We start from the raw sequence: 19562 nt of genomic DNA on the forward strand, positions 1-19562 counted from the left end.
TACGATAGTTGCCCCTTTTTCACTTATCAGTTCACTGAATAGGCCCCTTAACCAAATTGTTTCTTTTACTATTTCTGTAATTCTCATGTATTCTGCTTTAAGATTTGACAAAGCCACTATAGCTTGAAGTGTTTCTTTCCAACTAATGGCACAATTCCCAAAAGCAAATAGGTAACCGTGATCTAAGTCTCCTACATAATCAGAATCAACATATTTGGCTAGACCCTTTTGAGTTCTTCCAAACTCTAAGCACATGTTAGAAGTACACCGCAAATACCTAAAAATCCATTTAGTTGCACGCATGTGCAACTTACCAGATTTGCCACATATTAGCTAACACCATGTGAAATGTTGGGACGAGTGCATACCATTGCATACATCAAGCTTCCAACTGCGCTTGAATAAGATACTTTTGACATGTACCTTTCATCTTCTTCATTCTATGGGGAATCTAAAATTTAGAGTTTAAAATGTGTTGTAAAGGAGTACTTACTAGTTTTGCATATTGCATCTCAAATCGCGTAAGGATTTTTTTTATGTATCTTTGTTGCGATAAAAAATTTCCCGGAATGTCTATCTCTCAAAATTTCCATCCCCAGAATTCTCTTTGCTGTATTGATAAGTGATATTCGCAACAGGTTTTAAAAATTTATAATTAATCGTTCTTGAAACTAACTATTATCACGATGAAGGCAAGTTTACCTATCAAACAGTAGTATAGCTTTAGCAAGATTGGATTGTCGAACCCAAAGGAACTAAGAGTACTAGTAATTACTTTCTTTTTATTATCTAGCCTAAAAATTAAGGGATTTTTTTTATCTAAACTAATTAACTAAACTAAGGGTGCACAGAGAAAAAAATTGTGGAAAAGCTTTTGGGAAAACTCGATTAATTAAGACAATACCCAAGGAAAAATTCACCTAGACTTCACTTGTTATTTGACTCTGAATCATACGATTTATTCATTTGACTTGATCCGTAGAAATCCCTAAGTTATATTATTATCTCTCTCGAGACTAATAACATCTAACCCTAGGTTGATTAATTGAAATCTCTTTCTAATTAACACCCTAGTGTTGCATTAACTCGACCTATGGACTCCCTTATTAGGTTTCACCCTAATCCGACAAAATCTTGTCACCCTATCTCTAGGCGTGCAATCAACTCCGCTTAATTACGACAAATTTACTCTTAGACAGGGACTTTTGCTCCTCTGAATAAGCGCATTAACTTGAATCAATATCCTGCAATATTAAAACAAGAATTAAGAACACATAATTAAGAACAAGTAAAATATTTATCATACAATTCAGATAATAATAACAAGATCCATCTTAGGTTTCATTCCCTTAGGTATTTAGGGGGTTTAGTTCATAATTATAGAAGAAAACATCTCAAAAGAATAAAGATAACAAAATATAAAGAAAACCCAAAACTCCTGAAGGAAATTGAAAGGAGATCTTCAGTCTTGACGATGAATCTGGCTTCTGAGATGGATCAATTGGCTTTCCTTGAGTAATTCCTTGCCTCTTACTCTCTGTCCCCCCTCTAAGTGCCTCCTCTAAGTCCCCCCTTTAGAATGCCTAAAAGCCCTCTAAAGTGGCCTTTTCCGAATAGAACTATACTTGGGATCGACAAGGACACGCTCGTGTGCGATTACTTCAGACCGTGGTCAAGGCTGTTAATGGGCACGAGCGTGTGGTCTACCCGTGTGAGTCGTGCTTCTATTCTGCCAAATGGACACGGCCGTGTGGCCTACCCGTGTGAGGAAGTCCAGGCCATGTTGATTTCCTGTGTTGGCCTGTTTTCTTCATTTTTGGCCCGTTTCTCGCTCTTTTTACTCCCCTATGCTCACCTTAGTATAAAACATGAAATTAAAGGATTAGAAGCATTGAATTCATCAAATATAAGGAGAAATCATCCATAAATGTGCTAATCATGGGATAAAAATATGTATAAATTACGGTTTATCAAATACCCCCGCACTTAAACGTTTGTTTATCCTCAAGCAAAATCCTCAACTCACAATCAAAATAAATTCTTCTCAACTTATAATCCCTATCGATAATATCTCAAAATAAACCATAAGTAATCATACATTGAGAATTCAACTAGAAGAACATCAAAGTTTCAAACATTCCAAGTTGAGCATTTTATCACGAAAACAAGGTGTCTCCCATCATTTAAGTGATTACCTTTTATTCAAAATATTACAAAGTTTAACACCCTCACTAAAGATTCACTCAAATCACTCGAGGTGTTTAAGGACAATAAATGAAGCACTCATTAGTCAATATGAAAAGTTATTACCATAGGCTTGCATGAAAATCAAATTTCCACTACTATATATTGAGATGATACGTCAATCAAAAAGTCTTTAGAGGGTTGTAATGTGGCTTTGGTTAAGGGGTGTGGTCACAAGCTGAAAGAAAAGGTTAGAATTGAGATTGAATTGAAAAATTACCTAGCTAAAAAAATAACTAATCATTAATTAAATACGAGTGAGCTTCTTCTCAGAATATGGAATTAACACTTAAGCTCAAAAAACAACGAGTTACTACTAATATATATGTATGTAGTATTTTTTTTAAGAACAAGTCAAATAACATAGGCTACCTATCAAAAATAAAACATAGCTAAGCAATTTATTCAAATCAAATCTCTACAAAAATAGGGATCAAGTTAATTTAGGGGATTTCAACAATAATGAGTTAAGGGTTAATGTTGAGGGTAAATCAATGAATAGGTTGTTAGGCTCAAGGGGGTTCACTAAGGGTTAATTGTGAAGGTAGACTTTTATGGAATGAGTGGGTTAAACCTAAGTGCCTTTATCATCTCAACATATCAAATCAAATGGTGTGGTCTTGACATGCATAATCAAGCAAGTTCTAGAATGACAACTCAATATTGACGCACTCAAAGCAACAATAAAAGTGAGCATGAAAGAAATAATAGATGCTTTAAAGGCTTAAGATCTCACAAAAATTATGGCTTTTTAATGTTTAAACCTATGAATTTCAACTCAAGATAATACCTAAACTTGAGGAAACAACCTAAAAAATTTTTAATTCTTAAAAATCAACTTATCATGCTTGATTCTCTAATTCCTTAAAGTTTAAACAATTAATGCATGAATGCCTATATTTTAATTCAAGACATATCAATAAAAATAATTAATTAAAATTCATTTTAATAATGATATGAGAAGATTACATGAAAATAAGACAAAATTCAGGGATTTTTTTGATAATGAAATAAATAACTCCCCTACACTTAAGATGTACATTGTCCTCAATGTACAAAGTTAGATTTAATGAAAAATATAGACATAAGATCATAAGATAGGGAGAGAAGTGAAACTTCCTGAATGGACTCCTTGAATTGGAGTTATGGAGAATAATCGGCCAAGGCAATGATGAGATTGGAGGAGGATACTCCGGTGGTGGTAGAGGTTGGTTTGACAACCACAGTGTCCAGCGAAGAAGTTATCGTGGTGGTTGGACAGGACATGGCAGTCGTGGAGGACCTTTTCCAAGGGATTGCAAGTTCCTAAGTAATAGTGAGCTTTGGAGCTCTTTAGGAAATATAAAGAAGCATAATTACTCGTAAAGAAATAGCCGAAAGTAAAAATTATTCAATATAAATTATAAAACAGAAAAATGAAATAAACATAAAATTAAAGAAAAATATAATAAAAAAGTAGTTTTAAAGATAAAAGTGAAAGCATAAAAAGATAATAAAAAATATTTAAACATCGTCATTGCCGGATGGTTCGTGAGGTGGTGGTGGCGATGAGATGTGAAGGTGTTGACAAATCTGATGTAGAGTAGCATCAATGTGATCAAAACGCTGAAAACACTGTTGCTCAAATCGAATAAGGCATTCAGAGATGTCAGAGTATGAAGTTGCCGCATGAACTGGACGATGGATGGATGGTGGCTGAGTCGGTGGGTCGTCGTGATGTGAAGGGACATCATCAGTAATGTCCTCTGAGTCCTCCTCGACTGACTGGACGAGGTAGTATTGAGGAGGGTCGGTTCCACGTCATTTCTCGATCATCCTCATATGTTACATGCTTGAGATGCCCTGTGGGGACATCTGGCCGATGAGAGTGAGGGAGGATGATTGTGCTGTTGTGTTGAGGAGACCGAAGTACCTCACCAATCGAGTCACATAGGGGCAATGGAGATGACTCCCTTCCTATGTCGCTCCATTTGATGGCGAATGTCGAGGGCGATAAAATAGGCAAGGTCAAAGATGTGCCCATTCACTATGCTTCATAAAAAGTAGGCATCGTGAGTGTTGACGACCCCGGTGCTCTCTCGCCGTCCTGTCAATCTGTGGGCTAAGATGGCGTGTAAGTATCGCAAGGATGGAGGGAGAGCCGATGCCTTGGAGCGGCTAGGATTATAAGTGGCCGAGGCAGGTACGACGGCTTGCCAGCATTTCAAAGGAGAGTAGTGGATATGGCGATGGAGGCTGTCGAAGTCTTCTTCATCCATGAACTCTTCCGTATATAGCCCCAGTGCAATTCCAAACTCAGGTACGCTCAACTGACGAACCAAACTACCGAGGCGGAACTAGGCCGTTCCTGGATCATCGAACTCTGTCATAATGGTTTGGAAGTGGAATGTTGAACAGAGTTCCAGTGTGAGCTCGAGGTACGTTGGCTCGATGATCTTAAAGAAGAGCTCTTACGGGTCAGTCGTCAGAAGAGCTCGGACTGCGTCAGCGAGTTGAATTTGTTCAAGTGTGGCCTAATCAATAAAGCGGCCCACACCTAAGGGTCGGGCCCGATATGTCTAAAAAAGTTACTCCTGGTTTCCTGGTGGGAATTGGAAGAATGGGTATCTTATTTCTGTAGTAGGAGCCGATGAAGATAACAGTTCTTTTCGTTTTTTTGAGGTGGGGACCGCAGCTTTCTTTCCTTTTGGGTTTGTCATAGTGTTTCTACAAAAGAAATTATAGAATTTAGTTGGAAGAATCACAGAATAGGCAAATGAATAAGAAATAATCATTCAAATTCAGTTCCATCAAACAAACGAACAAGTAAAATAGAAATGCTTAGTAGAAAACTTAAATAAATGATCACTAGATAAAAATGTATAAAAATGAGGAAGCAAAATATGAAAGTTATCAAAAGACTAGGATTTTAAGGGAAAAAAAATTACAAATTAGTACTAATATCGAAGACTAAATGGAGCATGAAGTTAACAAGGATAACCAAAATAAGGTTCAATAAAGCACTTAAGACAGAAAAATAATAAGAATAAATAGTAATATAATGAATAATAAGAACAATAATATTAATAATAATGTAATAACTGAGTAAAAATGTGGAAAAATGGTAATCGACAATGGCGGTGGTCGGAGAAGCAGAGAGATGAGTTGGCCACGAGCGTGGGCAGTGATTTCTTGGCCGTGCGTGTGATGTGGTGGAAAGGGAAAAAGAAGGAAAAAGAAAGGAGAGAAGGGAAGGTGGAAAAGGGAAGAAGAAAGGAGAGTTGAAGGGCGGCTGATCGGTTGGCGCACGGGCGTGGCAGGGAGGGCGTGTGAAGAAGTTGCGGCAGCTAGGGTTAGGGATTTTGGGGAAGAGGATGATGAATAGTGAGGGTTTATATAGGTATTGGGGCACACGGTCGTGGGACAGGCCCGTGTGCCCTTATTTTAGCCCGTGTGTTTCGCGATTTCAAATTTGGGCGCATCTGAAATTCGTCCCACGCCCGTGTTCTTTGGGCGTGTCAATGCACACGGCCGTGTTCTACTTCGTTCGCTTCTCCCACGCCCGTGTGTGTAGGTGCATGCCCGTGTTGGTTTATCAGTCTTGAGCTCAGGTGGTGGGCATGGGCATGTCGCACGCCCGTGTTGTTTTGACAAGTCCGCCCACGGCTACGTCCCACACCCGTGGCAACTTATCGCATCCTGTGTTTGGGAAAAAATTTACCCTGTTTCACACGGCTGTATCGCACGGTCGTGTCTCCACTCGTGGTGTGAGCACGGCCTAAGGCACGCCCGTGTGCCTGGCCGTGTGGTTCTGGAAAACCTGTGGCCAAGTACTCAGTTAGTGATTAAATGTTAAAAACTAAAAATTAAAGAAGTTAACACCGTTAGTGCTTGGGTTTCCTCCCGAGAAGCGCTTATTTATAGTCTAAGCTCGACTTACCTTTCTGCTGCGTGGTCATGGTGGTGTGAGGAGTTTACATTCCTCCTCCCTGCTATCAATTTTATCAAAATAAGGTTTTAAATGAGTACTATTTACCTTAAAAGTTTTAAATTTAGGATGAATTACCTCGATTGTACCGTATGGAAAAATATTGAGTACCGTGAGAGGAATTTCTCCATTAGATTCAGAAGTGGCAATACGAGGATCTGTTGTATCCGGTAGTACTTTATGCTACATCCAGTAGTACTCTGTCTCCAACCTTAAGTTGATTTGGTGGAATATTGAGCTCGTCAAGGCATGGTTTTGGTTTATGTGTCCGCCATTCATGTAGTTCCTCAACTCGTAACCTTCGTTCTTCATAGATAGGTTCTTTATTGTTGCTTGAACAAGGCTCATGTGCGCTGTTTGAACTTGTTTTCTGCACAGAGGGTTTCACCGCATGATCAGTACTAGTAGTATGATTTATGCAATCATCTTCGATTTTTGAGGTGTTACTCGAATTACGAGCTTGAAGAGTGATTGTTTGATCACCCACACGAAGTGTGAGTTCACCTGTACCAACATCAATTATCGTTCTAGCAGTTGCTGAAAAGGGCATCCCTAAAATTAAAGGCACGTTACTATCCTCATCTATGTCTAAAACAACGAAATCAACTGGGAATATAAATTTGTCAATTTTAACGAGTACATCTTCAATAATGCCCCTAGGAAATCTAATTGTCTTATCTTCTAATTGAATGCTCATCCTAATTTGTTTGGGTTTCCCAAGACCTAGTTGCTTAAACATTTTGTAAGGCATGACATTGACACTAGCCCCTAAATCAGCCAATGCATTATTAACATCTAAGCTACTAATTAAAAAAGGAATCGTAAAACTCCCTGGATCTTTTAATTTTTTGGCCAGCTTATTCTGTAGAATGGCTGAGCAAACTGCATTCATCTCCACATGCGACGCCTCGTCTAACTTTCGCTTATTTGCTAAAAACTCCTTTAAAAATTTTACTGTGTTTGGCATCTACGAAAGAGCCTCAATAAACGGTAAGTTAACATGTAACTTCTTTAAAAGTTTAAGAAATTTATCGAATTGTTCGTCTGAGTGGTCTTTCCTTGTCGCATTGGGGTATGGTACACGTGGTTTGTACTCTTCACTTACCTATTTTTGGTCATTGTGGTCCACCTCACCTTTACCTTTACTTACCACAGTTTCTTGCCTCGATTCTGGTTTAGGTGCAACTAACCCTTCCTCATCTTGAATGGTAATTGCATTGAGCTGCTCTCTTGGGTTAGATTCAGTGTTACTCGATAGGCTACCTTGTGGTCGTTCAGATATCAATTTAGCGACTGGCCTATCTGAGTTTTGAGCCCTTGGATCGACGCTTGTTGATTCTTAAGTGCTGTCTCGGTATTCTAAAAACGAGTTTCTAACACCGAGATGAATTTTGTTACCATCTCCTCAAGGTTCGGCTTTTTCTCTTGTTGGTAAGGTGGTTGTTGGAAGCCTGGAGGTGGTGGTGTTCTTTGATTCCCTCGGCCTCCCCATAATAAATTTGGGTGGTTCCTCCATCCTGTATTGTAAGTGCCGTTGTAGGGTTTATTTTGAGGTCGAGGATTATTACCCATATAATTTAATTGGTCGTTTTCCATGTTGTGGCCATAAGGTGGGTATTCTGAATTGCTTGTTCCTCCTTCACTTGCATTGCATTGCATTACTGGGTGAACCTGTGAAGAACCAAGAAAATCGTCAATTTTTCTATTCAAAAGTTCTACCTGATTAGAGAGCATGGTGACCGAATCGACGTTAAAAACATCGGCTACTTTCGTTGGCTTTGTCCTCATGACTTGCCACTGATAATTATTCAGTGACATCTCTTCTATAAATTCATAAACATCCTAAGGTGTTTTATTATTGATAGTCCCACCAGTGACTGCGTCAACCATTTGTCTAGTCGAAGGATTCAGCCCATTGTGGAAAGTTTGAACCTGTAGCCACAGTGATAACCCATGGTGAGGGCACCTTCTCAACAGGTCCTTGTATCTCTCCCATGCATCATATAGTGTTTCTAAATCCATCTGCACAAAAGAAGAGATATCATTCCTTAATTTAGCCATTTTGGCCGGCAGAAAATATTTTAGTAAACACTTATCGGTCATTTGTTCCCAAGTAGTGATTGACCCTCGTGGTAATGAGTTCAACCACCGTTTAGCCTTATTCCTTAATGAAAAGGGAAATAACCGAAGACGAATGGCATCATCAGAAACGCCATTGATTTTAAATGTGTCGCAAAACTCCAGAAAATTCGCCAAGTGATTGTTTGGATCCTCATCCTGCAAACTATCAAACTGAACAAATTGCTGTATCATTTGAATCGTGTTAGGTTTCAGTTCAAAATTATTTGTAGCAATAGAAGGCCTAACTATACTTGATTCAGTTCCTGTTAAATTCGGTTTAGCATAATCATACATAGTGCGCGGAGCAGGATTCTGATTTACTGGATCAGCAGCAATCACAGGAGGTAGCGAATTTTCCTGATTTTCAGCCATCTCCTCGGTTGTGGTTTGAATATCGTCCTCTTGCTCTTCCTCTGCATATCTTAAGCTTCGCCTTATTTCTCTTCGGTTTCTGCGAGTTGTGCGATTGATCTCACTGTCAAAAAGTAATGGTCCTAATGGGTTTCTTCTTATTATAAACTAGAAAACCTGTCAGAAGCGAATAAAAGAGAAAATTAGAAAATAAATTAAAAATTTAAATTGCAACTAAAGTAAAATGGCTAAAGTAATAAAAATCGAGTGTTCCTAATATCTTAGTTCCCCGGCAATGGCGCCAAAAACTTGATAAGTGATATTCGTAACAGGTTTTAAAAATTTATAATTAATCGTTCTTGAAACTATCTATTATCACGATGAAGGCAAGTGTACCTATCGAACAGTAGTATAGCTTTAGCAAGACCGGATTGTTGAACCCAAAGGAACCAAGAGTACTAGTAATTATTTTATTTTTATTATCTAGCCTAAAAATTAAGGGATTTGTTTATCTAAAGTAATTAACTAAACTAAGGGTGCACAAAGAAAAAAATTTGGGAAAAGCTTTTGGGAAAACTCGATTAATTAAGACAATACCCAAGGAAAAATTCACCTAGACTTCATTTGTTATTTGACTCTGAAACGTCTAACCCTAGGTTGATTAATTGAAATCTCTTTCTAATTAACAACTTAGTGTTGCATTAACTCGATCTATGGACTCCTTTATTAGGTTTCACCCTAATCTGGAAAAATCTTATCACCCTATCTCTAGATGTGTAATCAACTCTACTTAATTACGACAAATTTACTCTTAGACAGGGGCTTTTTCTCCTCTGAATAAGTGCATTAACTTGAATCAATATCCTGCAATATTAAAGCAAGAATTAAGAATACATAATTAAGAACACATAATTAAGAACAAGTCAAATATTTATCATACAATTCAAATAATAATAACAAGATCCGTCTTAGGTTTCATTCCCCTTAGGTATTTAGGGGGTTTAGTTCATAATTATAGAAGAAAACATCTCAAAATAATAAAGATAACAAAACATAAAGAAAACCCAAAACTCCTAAAGAAAATTGAAGGGAGATCTTCAGTCTTGACGATGAATCCGACTTTTGAGATGGATCAATAGGCTTTCCTTAAGTAATTCCTTGCCTCCTACTCTCTGTCTTCCCTCTGAGTGCCTCTTCAGGTGTTTAAATAGGCTTTAGAATGCCTAAGAACCCTCCAAAGTGGCCTTTTCTGAATAGGACTATACTTGGGCTCAACAGGGACATGCCCGTGTGACACACCCGTGTACGATTGCTTCAGACCGTGGTCAAGGCTGTTAAATAGGCACGGGTGTGTGGTCTACCCGTGTGAGTCGTGCTTCGATTCTGCCAAATGGGCACGGCCATGTGGCCTACCAGTGTGAGGTAGTCCAAGCCGTGTTGATTTTTCATGTTGGCCCGTTTTCTCTGTTTTTAGCCCATTTCTCGCTCTTTTTACTCTCCTATGCTCACCTAATTATAAAACATGAAATTAAAGGATTAGGAGCATCGAATTCACCAAATCTGAGAAATCATCCATAAATGTGCTCAGCATGGGATAAAAATATGTATAAATTATAGTTTATCATGCACCTAAATCCCTCATCAAACTTAGAGTTAAGCATGGTTTTAAGATGACCAATTTCAGATGGATTATTAGCCGCATTTAACATATCATCAACATAAAGCAACAAATATATAAAAGAACCATTATCAAGACATTGTAGATAAACACAATTGTCATACTTACTTCAAGAAAAATACAGGCTGAGTTTTTACAAACCTGACTCTGATACCACTAAATGTAACACCTAAAAACCCAACCCAGAAGTTTTGATTGAATTTCGGAGGTTACATTATTGAATTCCAAATTTCTTTTAAAAAAAGTCAATATCTTTGTATGTTTAACAAAATTTAGTAAAAACTAAACCTAAGCTTTGCACTTAGTGTTTAATTGGCGTTAAAAATAAGTCAAAAATAAATCATATTAGTATTCTCTGAACAGTTCAAAAATGTATCAGATTTTGCTAATCGTAACCCAAAATTTCAAACTAGTGTTATAGTAAAAAATATATTGTGTACTTTTTAATAGAAGACCATAGGTCATTTCTCAAAAGCGTATAAACTTTGGAATAGTAGCAAAAAGCTTAGTTAAAAACTGCGTGCGTAACTTCTAAAATGCTGTTCAAAATCGAAAACACATAATTTAACGAAAAATCCAAACTCAAACCCGTACCACATTTATTATAACCGCCTTACAAATAATTTTTAAATAAGCCATACTAAACTTAACAAAATCTTATGTAAACCAAACCAACACCAAAAACTTTCTGATACCTCTGATGTGTCAAGTCTGAAGCTTAAACTCGTGAATTACCTGAAAGGGAAAAACTAAAAGGATGAGCAACACGAGCTCAGTATGAGTCTGAAACATAAGTGAATGGCAGAAACGGAGCAACACAACAAATATTTAAGAAACATACCTATACCAAAAACATACGAAATTCCCAAATTGGTAATTCGTTTATGAATTTTATTTCCACTAACCAATGGTACGCAAAAATATTATTCAGTATTAACCCTGTCAATCATTTTTCAGATGTGTAATGAATACACAGATAAAAAACCCATCCAACGAACCAAACATCACTCCGACCACCCTGCACACCATAATTGGGCTATATTAGGGCACCCTACACACCACAAAGGGCTATTATAAGCTTGTCCACCCTACAAACCACATAGTGGGTCTCAGTCACTCAGCTGACATATATATATGCATTGCGGATGTACCACTTTCAAAATAATTTTGCAATTTGACTGCTTAGAATAGACTTCCTTCTCTTCACAACCAAAACCCTAGTTTTATGCAAATGCGAAAATATGTACACAATATACAAACAGACACATAGAAATGAACTTCCTCACAACTAGAGTAACAAAACCAGAATTCACATGCCTACATTCAACTAAACACAACAAAACACATTATTGCATCCAAGTTTATATAAATAACATAATTACAAACCCAATATCAAATATGTGCTCACGAATACAACATTACACATGCAAATAGCATTTCATAATTAGTTTAAAAAAATTAAGATCTCACACACTCCTACAGAACTTAAACTAACACAGGATCATTCAGGGTCTAAATCGCATCGATTTGTAAAAAGGAAAAAAAATAAAGAAATAGTAAAAAAAAGGCCATACGGCTGTGTGACCAGGCCATGTGGGAAGGTCCAACCCATGTGAGGGTCAACAGGGTCGTCTGGAAAATTCATACGGTCATGTGGCTACAACACGCCCGTGTGGCTACAACACGCTTGTGTGACTAAGTTGCACGACCATGTGAGTTTCCCATGTAACTCACTGTGCATTTGTAACCAAAATTAGCATAATTTTTTAAGTAGAGAAGACACGACCGTGTGGCTAATTCGCACGCTCGTGTGGCTGAGATACATGACCGTGTGACTAAACGACACGTCCGTGTGTAATCGACACAATCTTCCTAACATGGGTCACACGGCTGCGTAACTAGCCCGTGTGACCCACCTTAGATCGTGTGCCACAAAGCACACCTAATTTCCAAATGGCGCACGACTGTGTGAATCGTTCGTGCGTGGCACATGCCCGTGTGCCTCAAAACCACCCCCAAACTTGATGCACAACCATAAAATACATAAAAAACACTCCAAATACAAATGTTTAGTAAATCACACGTTATTAAGTTCACAAACACCAACGAACGATCACAATTCCCCCCGTTGAACAAAACTGAAACTCAATTACAAGATCACACAAACTATTCTAAAACCTTAATCAACAATAATAAAGAATCCAGAAAACCAAATTAAAATTCAAAGGCACTTACACTTTCAACACTTAAACAAATTAATCACGCAATTCCTCTATTGAATGATTGAAACAAAAACTTTAATGCACGACCAAATATATACAAAAAGAATCACAATAGCCAAAAAGAGAAAAAAAGATGGAACTGAAAAAGGAAGAAAAAGAAGCCAACGTGCGAGAGAATCAGAGGAAAAGTAGAATAACGTGAACAAAAATTTTTAGGGATTCCTTTCCCTTCTTTTTTTTAATTAAAATTAAAAACTCCAATAGTTTTTTATTAATAATTTAAAACCAATCAGATTTTACTAATTATTATTATAAAAAAATATTTCAAAATAATATAACAATATCAGATTTTATCAAAACCCTTCAAATTTAATTACAAAGTTTTAAAGAATTAAAATCAATAATTCTAAAAAAAAAAAATCCCACATTGCATACACATGGACTCGAACCTGAGACCAAATGTAAGTTACTGAAGAGATAGCCGCTGAACAATCCAACCGAACCACAAACCCCAGCCAACTAACCTGGGTAATTTTAACCCCAATTTTGAGGTGTTACAACTCACCCCTCATTAAAGAAATTTTGTCCTCGAAATTTCCTACTAACCATGCTATCGCCTAAGCACAAGACTCACCACTACGCTTCCGTTGTGCACTCTACTCCCAACGTGCTACCATATCATACTTAACCTTAAAATCACTCACACCACTCAAACACTGAACCACTAATTCAAATCAATTCACTTACTATCACATACACAACACATTATCCAACAATCAAAAAGTCAACTCATTCACAAACAACACTACACATAAGCCGAGATATCCCACAACTATACCTGACTCATTGTCATCAAGTGCAGTCCTTAATCTGATGCTCCATGGACCCGCATCTGAAATATGCTCCTGAGTTTTTTCGACATTCATCTAGATGATGCTTCTTACAATGCCTACAAACGGAAACATCCATGCCACTAGCAAAACCTTCGACATTATGTAACACCCCCACGCCCGAAACCGTCACCGGAGTCAAGCTTGAGGTGTTACTAAACTTATCTTACCTTTTAAGCAACTCTAAACCACTTATTTTAATTTTCAGAATAAACTGTTTTTCTGCGTCATGGTTGCTTAAAAATTCATTTCTCGAGTTTCAAAACTTGAAATTAAGATCCATAAATTTTTCCTGAACTAGACTCATATATCTATCTACTAATTTTTTTCTAGAATTTTTGACTTAGCCAATTAGTACAGTTTATTAGTTAAAGTTACCCCTGTTTCAGAATTCGACTGCACTGGCCTCTACTTACTACGAACCACTTTTCTCTCTGTAAAAAAATCATATGACTATACCGTTTGTTTATATTAAAACTAGATTCAATAAGAATTCTAACCATATAAAGGACACCACCTAATTATTTTTGTAAAATTTATGGTGAATTTCTAAACTTGGAACAGGGGATCCAGAAATCGCTCTGGCCCTATTTCACCAAAACTCAGATACCCTATAAAATACAAAACCTTTACCTGTTTTGCTTATTCCATATGAAAATAGACACAACGAACTTTAATTTCATATATTATTCACCATCAACCCATGTCTCTACAATTTCTTGTGATTTTTCAAAATCCCGTTATTTCTGATACTTGAATCTATTTTTAAGTTACTTTCACATTTTTCTTAGTTTTCATGTGATAGTTACTACTTAATCATACATACTATTAAACATGTATATCATCAGCCACTCTATTAGCTAATCACTAGCAAGTATTTACACATCATTCATTGATCATATCATATCAAAAGAAACCAAGTTCCTATACATGCCATAAACAAAACGAAACGTCTAACTATACCAATGTGATTTCTTCGATAGTGTGATCGGGTCTCCGACATTTCCTTCGATCCCCGAGTGGCTTGATAAAAACTATAAGAAAAAGGAAAATAAAGAGAGTAAGCACTAGGCTTAATAAGCTTACAAGAAAATAAATTACAACATTCAACATAATGAATAATTATACATAATGTCACCTAGCCTCATAAACTTTCTTTACTTCTCATTTTCTACCTTCTTCTTTACTCACTTACCTTCTTTCTTACCCGACCTTTCACTATTCATAAATATAATCTACCTTTCCTTTTGTTGATAATTCACTGTAATTTAACGTGTACAATGACCCGTTGAACCACTCGGAATACTAAGGATACTAGGGTCGTTCCTGTCTATCAATATCCTGCTAATGCCATGTCTTCGACATGGACTTACATGAATTATTCCTGTCTCCAATGCCATATATATATATAATATGGGCTTACATGGCTCATTCCTGTCTCCAAAGTCATATAACTAATATGGACTTACATGGCTCATTTCTGTCCTGTCCTGTCCTCTCAACCCCAATATCCTAACATTCCTAAGGTTCAAACGGGGCTTCCTAATGCTTTTTCTCTGTCACTTCGCCTTTAATTCGACTTTAAATATTCAAAGAAAATAAGTATATAAATATAAATGCTGGAAATTGACAATAATAATTTAAAATAAAAGAATATTTCATTTATTTAGTGTAAACTTACCTTGGTACAAAATGTGACTAAACTTTACAATTTAGTCCTTTACTTTTTCTTTTCCCCGATCTACTCCCGAATTTCGCTCTTCTTGATCTATAATAGAAAATTTAACTTATTTAATATTCACATTTATCAAAACAGTCCTTGACCCAAACTTTGGCAAAATTACATTTTTGCCCCTAAACTTTCACATATTTGCACTTTTTCCCCAAGGCTCGTAATTTAAACTTCATCCTATTTTCTTATGTTTTATGACATGCTGATAATTTTTCCCTTCTATGACAACATCAAATTCACACTCTAACATGTACTTATGACTATTAGGTATTTTACCGATTAAGCCCTTTTACTTGTTTTCACTTAAAACCGAGTAGCACAAGTTGTCTAACATAATTTAAAACCTCATATTATATCATAAAACATCAAAATAAACAATTTTTACCTATGGATATTTTTCCAAATATGAACCCTAACTTAAATTATTGCTAGCATAAGCTTTATCGAGCAATCGGGACTCTGAAAACGTAAAAAACATTAAAAACAGGGCTTGGAATCACTTACTATGGAGCTTGAAAGCTTGAAACAAACCCTAGCTATGGAAAACCCTTGAAATTTCGTGCTAATGAAGAAGATGATGAATTTTGTGTTATTTTTCCCTTTTTATTTCATTTAATATCCAAATGACCAAAATGCCCTTCCTTATTAAACTTTCAAAAATTCCATCCATGTCTTATTTTGTCCATAAACTTAGAAATTGGTAAAATTTTTATTTAAACCCTCCTAATTAATATTCCAAAGCAATTTCATACTAAAAACTTCTAGAATGCAAGTTTTGCAAATTATTCAATTTAGTCCCTAATCTCAACTTAAGCACTTTATACATAGAATTTCATCACGAAATTTTCACACAATCATGCAATCATATCATGAACCTCAAAATAATAATAAAATAAATTTTTCTACCTCAGATTTGTGGTTTCGCAACCACTATTCTGTTTAGGCCCTATTTCGAGATGTTACACATTACCTTTGCTAAAATTCAGCTGAGGTCTCATACGCTTCGCAAATCGAGGCTCCAAACTCGAAGGACTACAATGCCTTTTCTTCCCACACTCTACACACCTACCTTGAACCATTACTCTGGTTCTTTCTAAACTAGCCTCGAAAACTTTCTCTAAAACTTCCCTTACTAACCAAGTCAACGCCTTAGTACCTACCTCCAAATTACCACCACCCGTGGCTAGTGTAACCACAACGACCTCCAACTCCTAAGTAGACACACGTCCTAGAGAACCAGATGACTCTTCAAGAGTCACACCAGGTTGATCTTCACGACTTAGCTTATCCTCGTAACTAATCTTAAGAGATCTACAATACCAAACTCGAACACAAAAATAAATATCTAAACAACAGTTCCAATCTTACAAAACTAATCTTACAATCTCAGAATTTCACACGAACCGACATCGGGGTCTCAGACATTTTATTTTTACAAACATTTTCAAAGCACAAAAAATTTTCTAAACACTGTGGTATGTTTTGTCAAAAATATTTTTAATACACACGCATGTGAACATATAAAAAGATTGCCTGAATTTTTGCAAACCTGACTTTGATACCACTAAATGTAATACCCGAGAACCTGGTCCAAAAGTTTTGATCAGATTTCGGAGTTCACATTATTGAATTCAAAATTTCTCTTAAAAAAAATTCAATCTCTTTGTATGTTTAACAAAATTTAGTAAAAACTAAACCTGCACTTTGCAATTAGTTTTTAATTGGCGTTAAAAACAAGTCAGAAATAAATCAAACTAGTATTCCCTGAACATTTCCAAAATGCGTCAAATTTTGCTAATCATAACCCAAAATTTCTAATTTGTGTTATAGTGAAAAATATGTTGTGTAATTTTTAATAGAAGACCATAGGTCATTTCTCAAAAGCGTATGAACTTTGGAATAGTAGCAAAGAGCTTAGTTAAAAACTACGTGCGTAACTTCCAAAATATTGTTCAAATTTGAAAACACATAATTTAACGAAAAATCCAAACTCAAACCCATACCATAGTTATTATAACCGCCTTACAAATAATTTTTAAATAAACCATACTTAAAGAAGTTTTATGTAAATCGAACCAACACCAAAAACTTTCTAAGACCTCCGATGTGTCGAGTCTGAAGCTTAAACTCGCGAATTACCTGAAAGGAAAAAACTAAAGAGATGAACTACACGAGCTCAGTGTGAGTCCAAAACATAAGTAAATGGTAGAAACGGAACAACACAAGAAATATTTAAGAAACATACCTATACCAAAAACATAAGAAATTCCCAAATTGGTAAGCCGTTTACGTATTTTATTTCCATTAACAAACGGTACACAAACATATTATTCAGTATTCATTCTGTCAATCATATTTTCAGATATGTAATGAATGCACAGATCAAAAACCCACCCAACCAACCAAACCCACTTTGATCACCGTGCATACCACAACTGGGCTATGGTAGGTCCATCCTCCCCACACACCACAAAGGGCTATTATAGGCCCGTCCATCCTACACACCACGGTAGTGGTCCCAGCCACTCATAGATATATGCAACTCAGTTGACATATATATATGTAATGTAGATGTATCGCTTTCAGAATAATTTTGCAATTTGTTTGCTTAGAACAGACTTCCTTCTATTCACAACCAAAACCCCAGTTTTATACAAATGCAAAAATATGTACACAATATACAAACAGACATATAGAAACGAACTTCCTCATAGCCAGAGTAACCGAACCAAAATTCATATGCCTACATTCCACTAAATGCAACAAAACACATTTAAGGCATCCAAACTTATATAAATAACATAATTAAAAACCCAATATCAAATATGTGCTCATGAATACAACATTACATATACAAAAAGCATTTCATAATTAGTTTCAACAAAATAAAGATATCACACACTCTTACAGAACTTAAACTAACACAGGATCATTTAGGGTCTAAATTGCATTGATTTGTAAAAAGGAAAAAAATACAAAAATAGTAAAAAAATAAGGCCACACGACCATGTGACCAAGCCGTGTGGAATGGTCCAGCCTGTGTGACTAAGTTGCACGGCTATGTGAGTTTCCTGTGTAACTCAATGTGCATTTCTAACGAAAATTAGCATAATTTTTGAAGCAAAGAAGACATCACCGTTTGGCTAATTCACACACCCGTGTGCGATCGACAAAATCTTTCCAACAGGGGTCACACGGCCGTGTGACCAGCCTGTATGACCGATCCCAAACCACGTGTCCCAAAACTCACCTAATTTCCAAACGGCGCACGACCGTGTGAACCAAAACCACCCCCAAACTTGATGTACAACCACGAAAATACACAGAAAAATCGCTCCAAATACAAATGTTTAGGAAATCACATCTTATAATGTTCACAAGCACCAACAAACGATCACTTCCCACTGTTGAACCAAACTGAAACTCAATTATAAGATTAAAAAAAAACAATTATAAAACCTTAATCAACAATAATAAATAATCTAGAAAACCAAATTAAAATTCAAAGGCACTTACATGTTTCAGCACTTAAACAAACTAATCACGCAATTCTTCTATTGAATGATCGAAACCAAAGCTTTAATGCATGACCAAACAGATACAAAAAGAAGCACAATAGCCAAAAAGAACAAAAACGATGGAACTAAAAGAGAAAGAAAAAGAAGCCAACATGCGAGAGGAGAGATAAAATAGAATAACCTGAGCAGAATTTTTTAGGAATTCCTCTCCCTTTTTTTCTTTTAATTAAAATTAAAAATTCTAATAGTTTTTTTTAATTAATCATTTAAAACAAATTAGATTTTACTTATTGTTATTAAAATATATTTCAAAATAATATAATAATATTAGATTTTATCAAACCCTTCAAATTTAATTACAAAAATTTTAAAGAATTAAAACAAAAAATTCTAAAAAAAGCAATTCACACATTGTATACACGTGGACTCCAATCCGAGATCAAAGATAAACTACCAAAGAACTAGCTACTGAACAACAGACTCATTTTCCTCCTAAAGTGCAAAAATAAACTTATCAATCCAACCGAACCATAAACCCCAACCAACTTGAACAATTCTAACCCCAATTTCGGAGGGTTACATAACTAAATTATATCCCTCGAGGGATTACTTTTTAAGCAAATCAAATTTATTTGATTGGTTTGTTTCCTTTTAAGGGATTAATTTTTAGTATGTCAAATTTGTTTTTTAAAACGTTAAATTTAATTGACTGGATTGTATGTTGTATAAAACCTTGTTCGAAAACGTTTTTTTTGCACAACAGAAAATGATGCACTTAACACACAAGTTTCGATACCAACCAATATCAAAACATAAACAAAAAACATCAAAAAAATATA

At 35.9% G+C, this 19562-nt stretch overlaps 1 long non-coding RNA gene and 1 other non-coding gene across 3 annotated transcripts; one reads left to right on the forward strand and one right to left on the reverse strand.

Annotated features, from left to right (window-relative positions):
- Positions 1-8159: 8159 nt before the first annotated feature.
- LOC121225655 (small nucleolar RNA R71) lies at positions 8160-8266 on the forward strand. Its single transcript, XR_005923517.1, has one exon. It is a non-coding gene; the product is annotated as a small nucleolar RNA R71 (small nucleolar RNA).
- Positions 8267-9953: 1687 nt separating this feature from the next.
- On the reverse strand, positions 9954-18985 carry LOC121218553 (uncharacterized). Of its 2 annotated transcripts, none has more exons than XR_005914979.1 (3): positions 18722-18985; positions 11057-11096; positions 9954-10192 (listed from the first exon to the last, which is right to left on the reverse strand). It is a non-coding gene; the product is annotated as an uncharacterized lncRNA (long non-coding RNA). The 2 variants fall into 2 exon arrangements; XR_005914987.1 differs by lacking the exon at positions 18722-18985 and adding an exon at positions 14437-14493.
- Between the last annotated feature and the right edge of the window lie 577 nt (positions 18986-19562).

The sequence above is a fragment of the Gossypium hirsutum genome, chromosome A03 (assembly GCF_007990345.1).
Source record: "Gossypium hirsutum isolate 1008001.06 chromosome A03, Gossypium_hirsutum_v2.1, whole genome shotgun sequence".
NCBI classification, from domain to species: domain Eukaryota; kingdom Viridiplantae; phylum Streptophyta; class Magnoliopsida; order Malvales; family Malvaceae; genus Gossypium; species Gossypium hirsutum.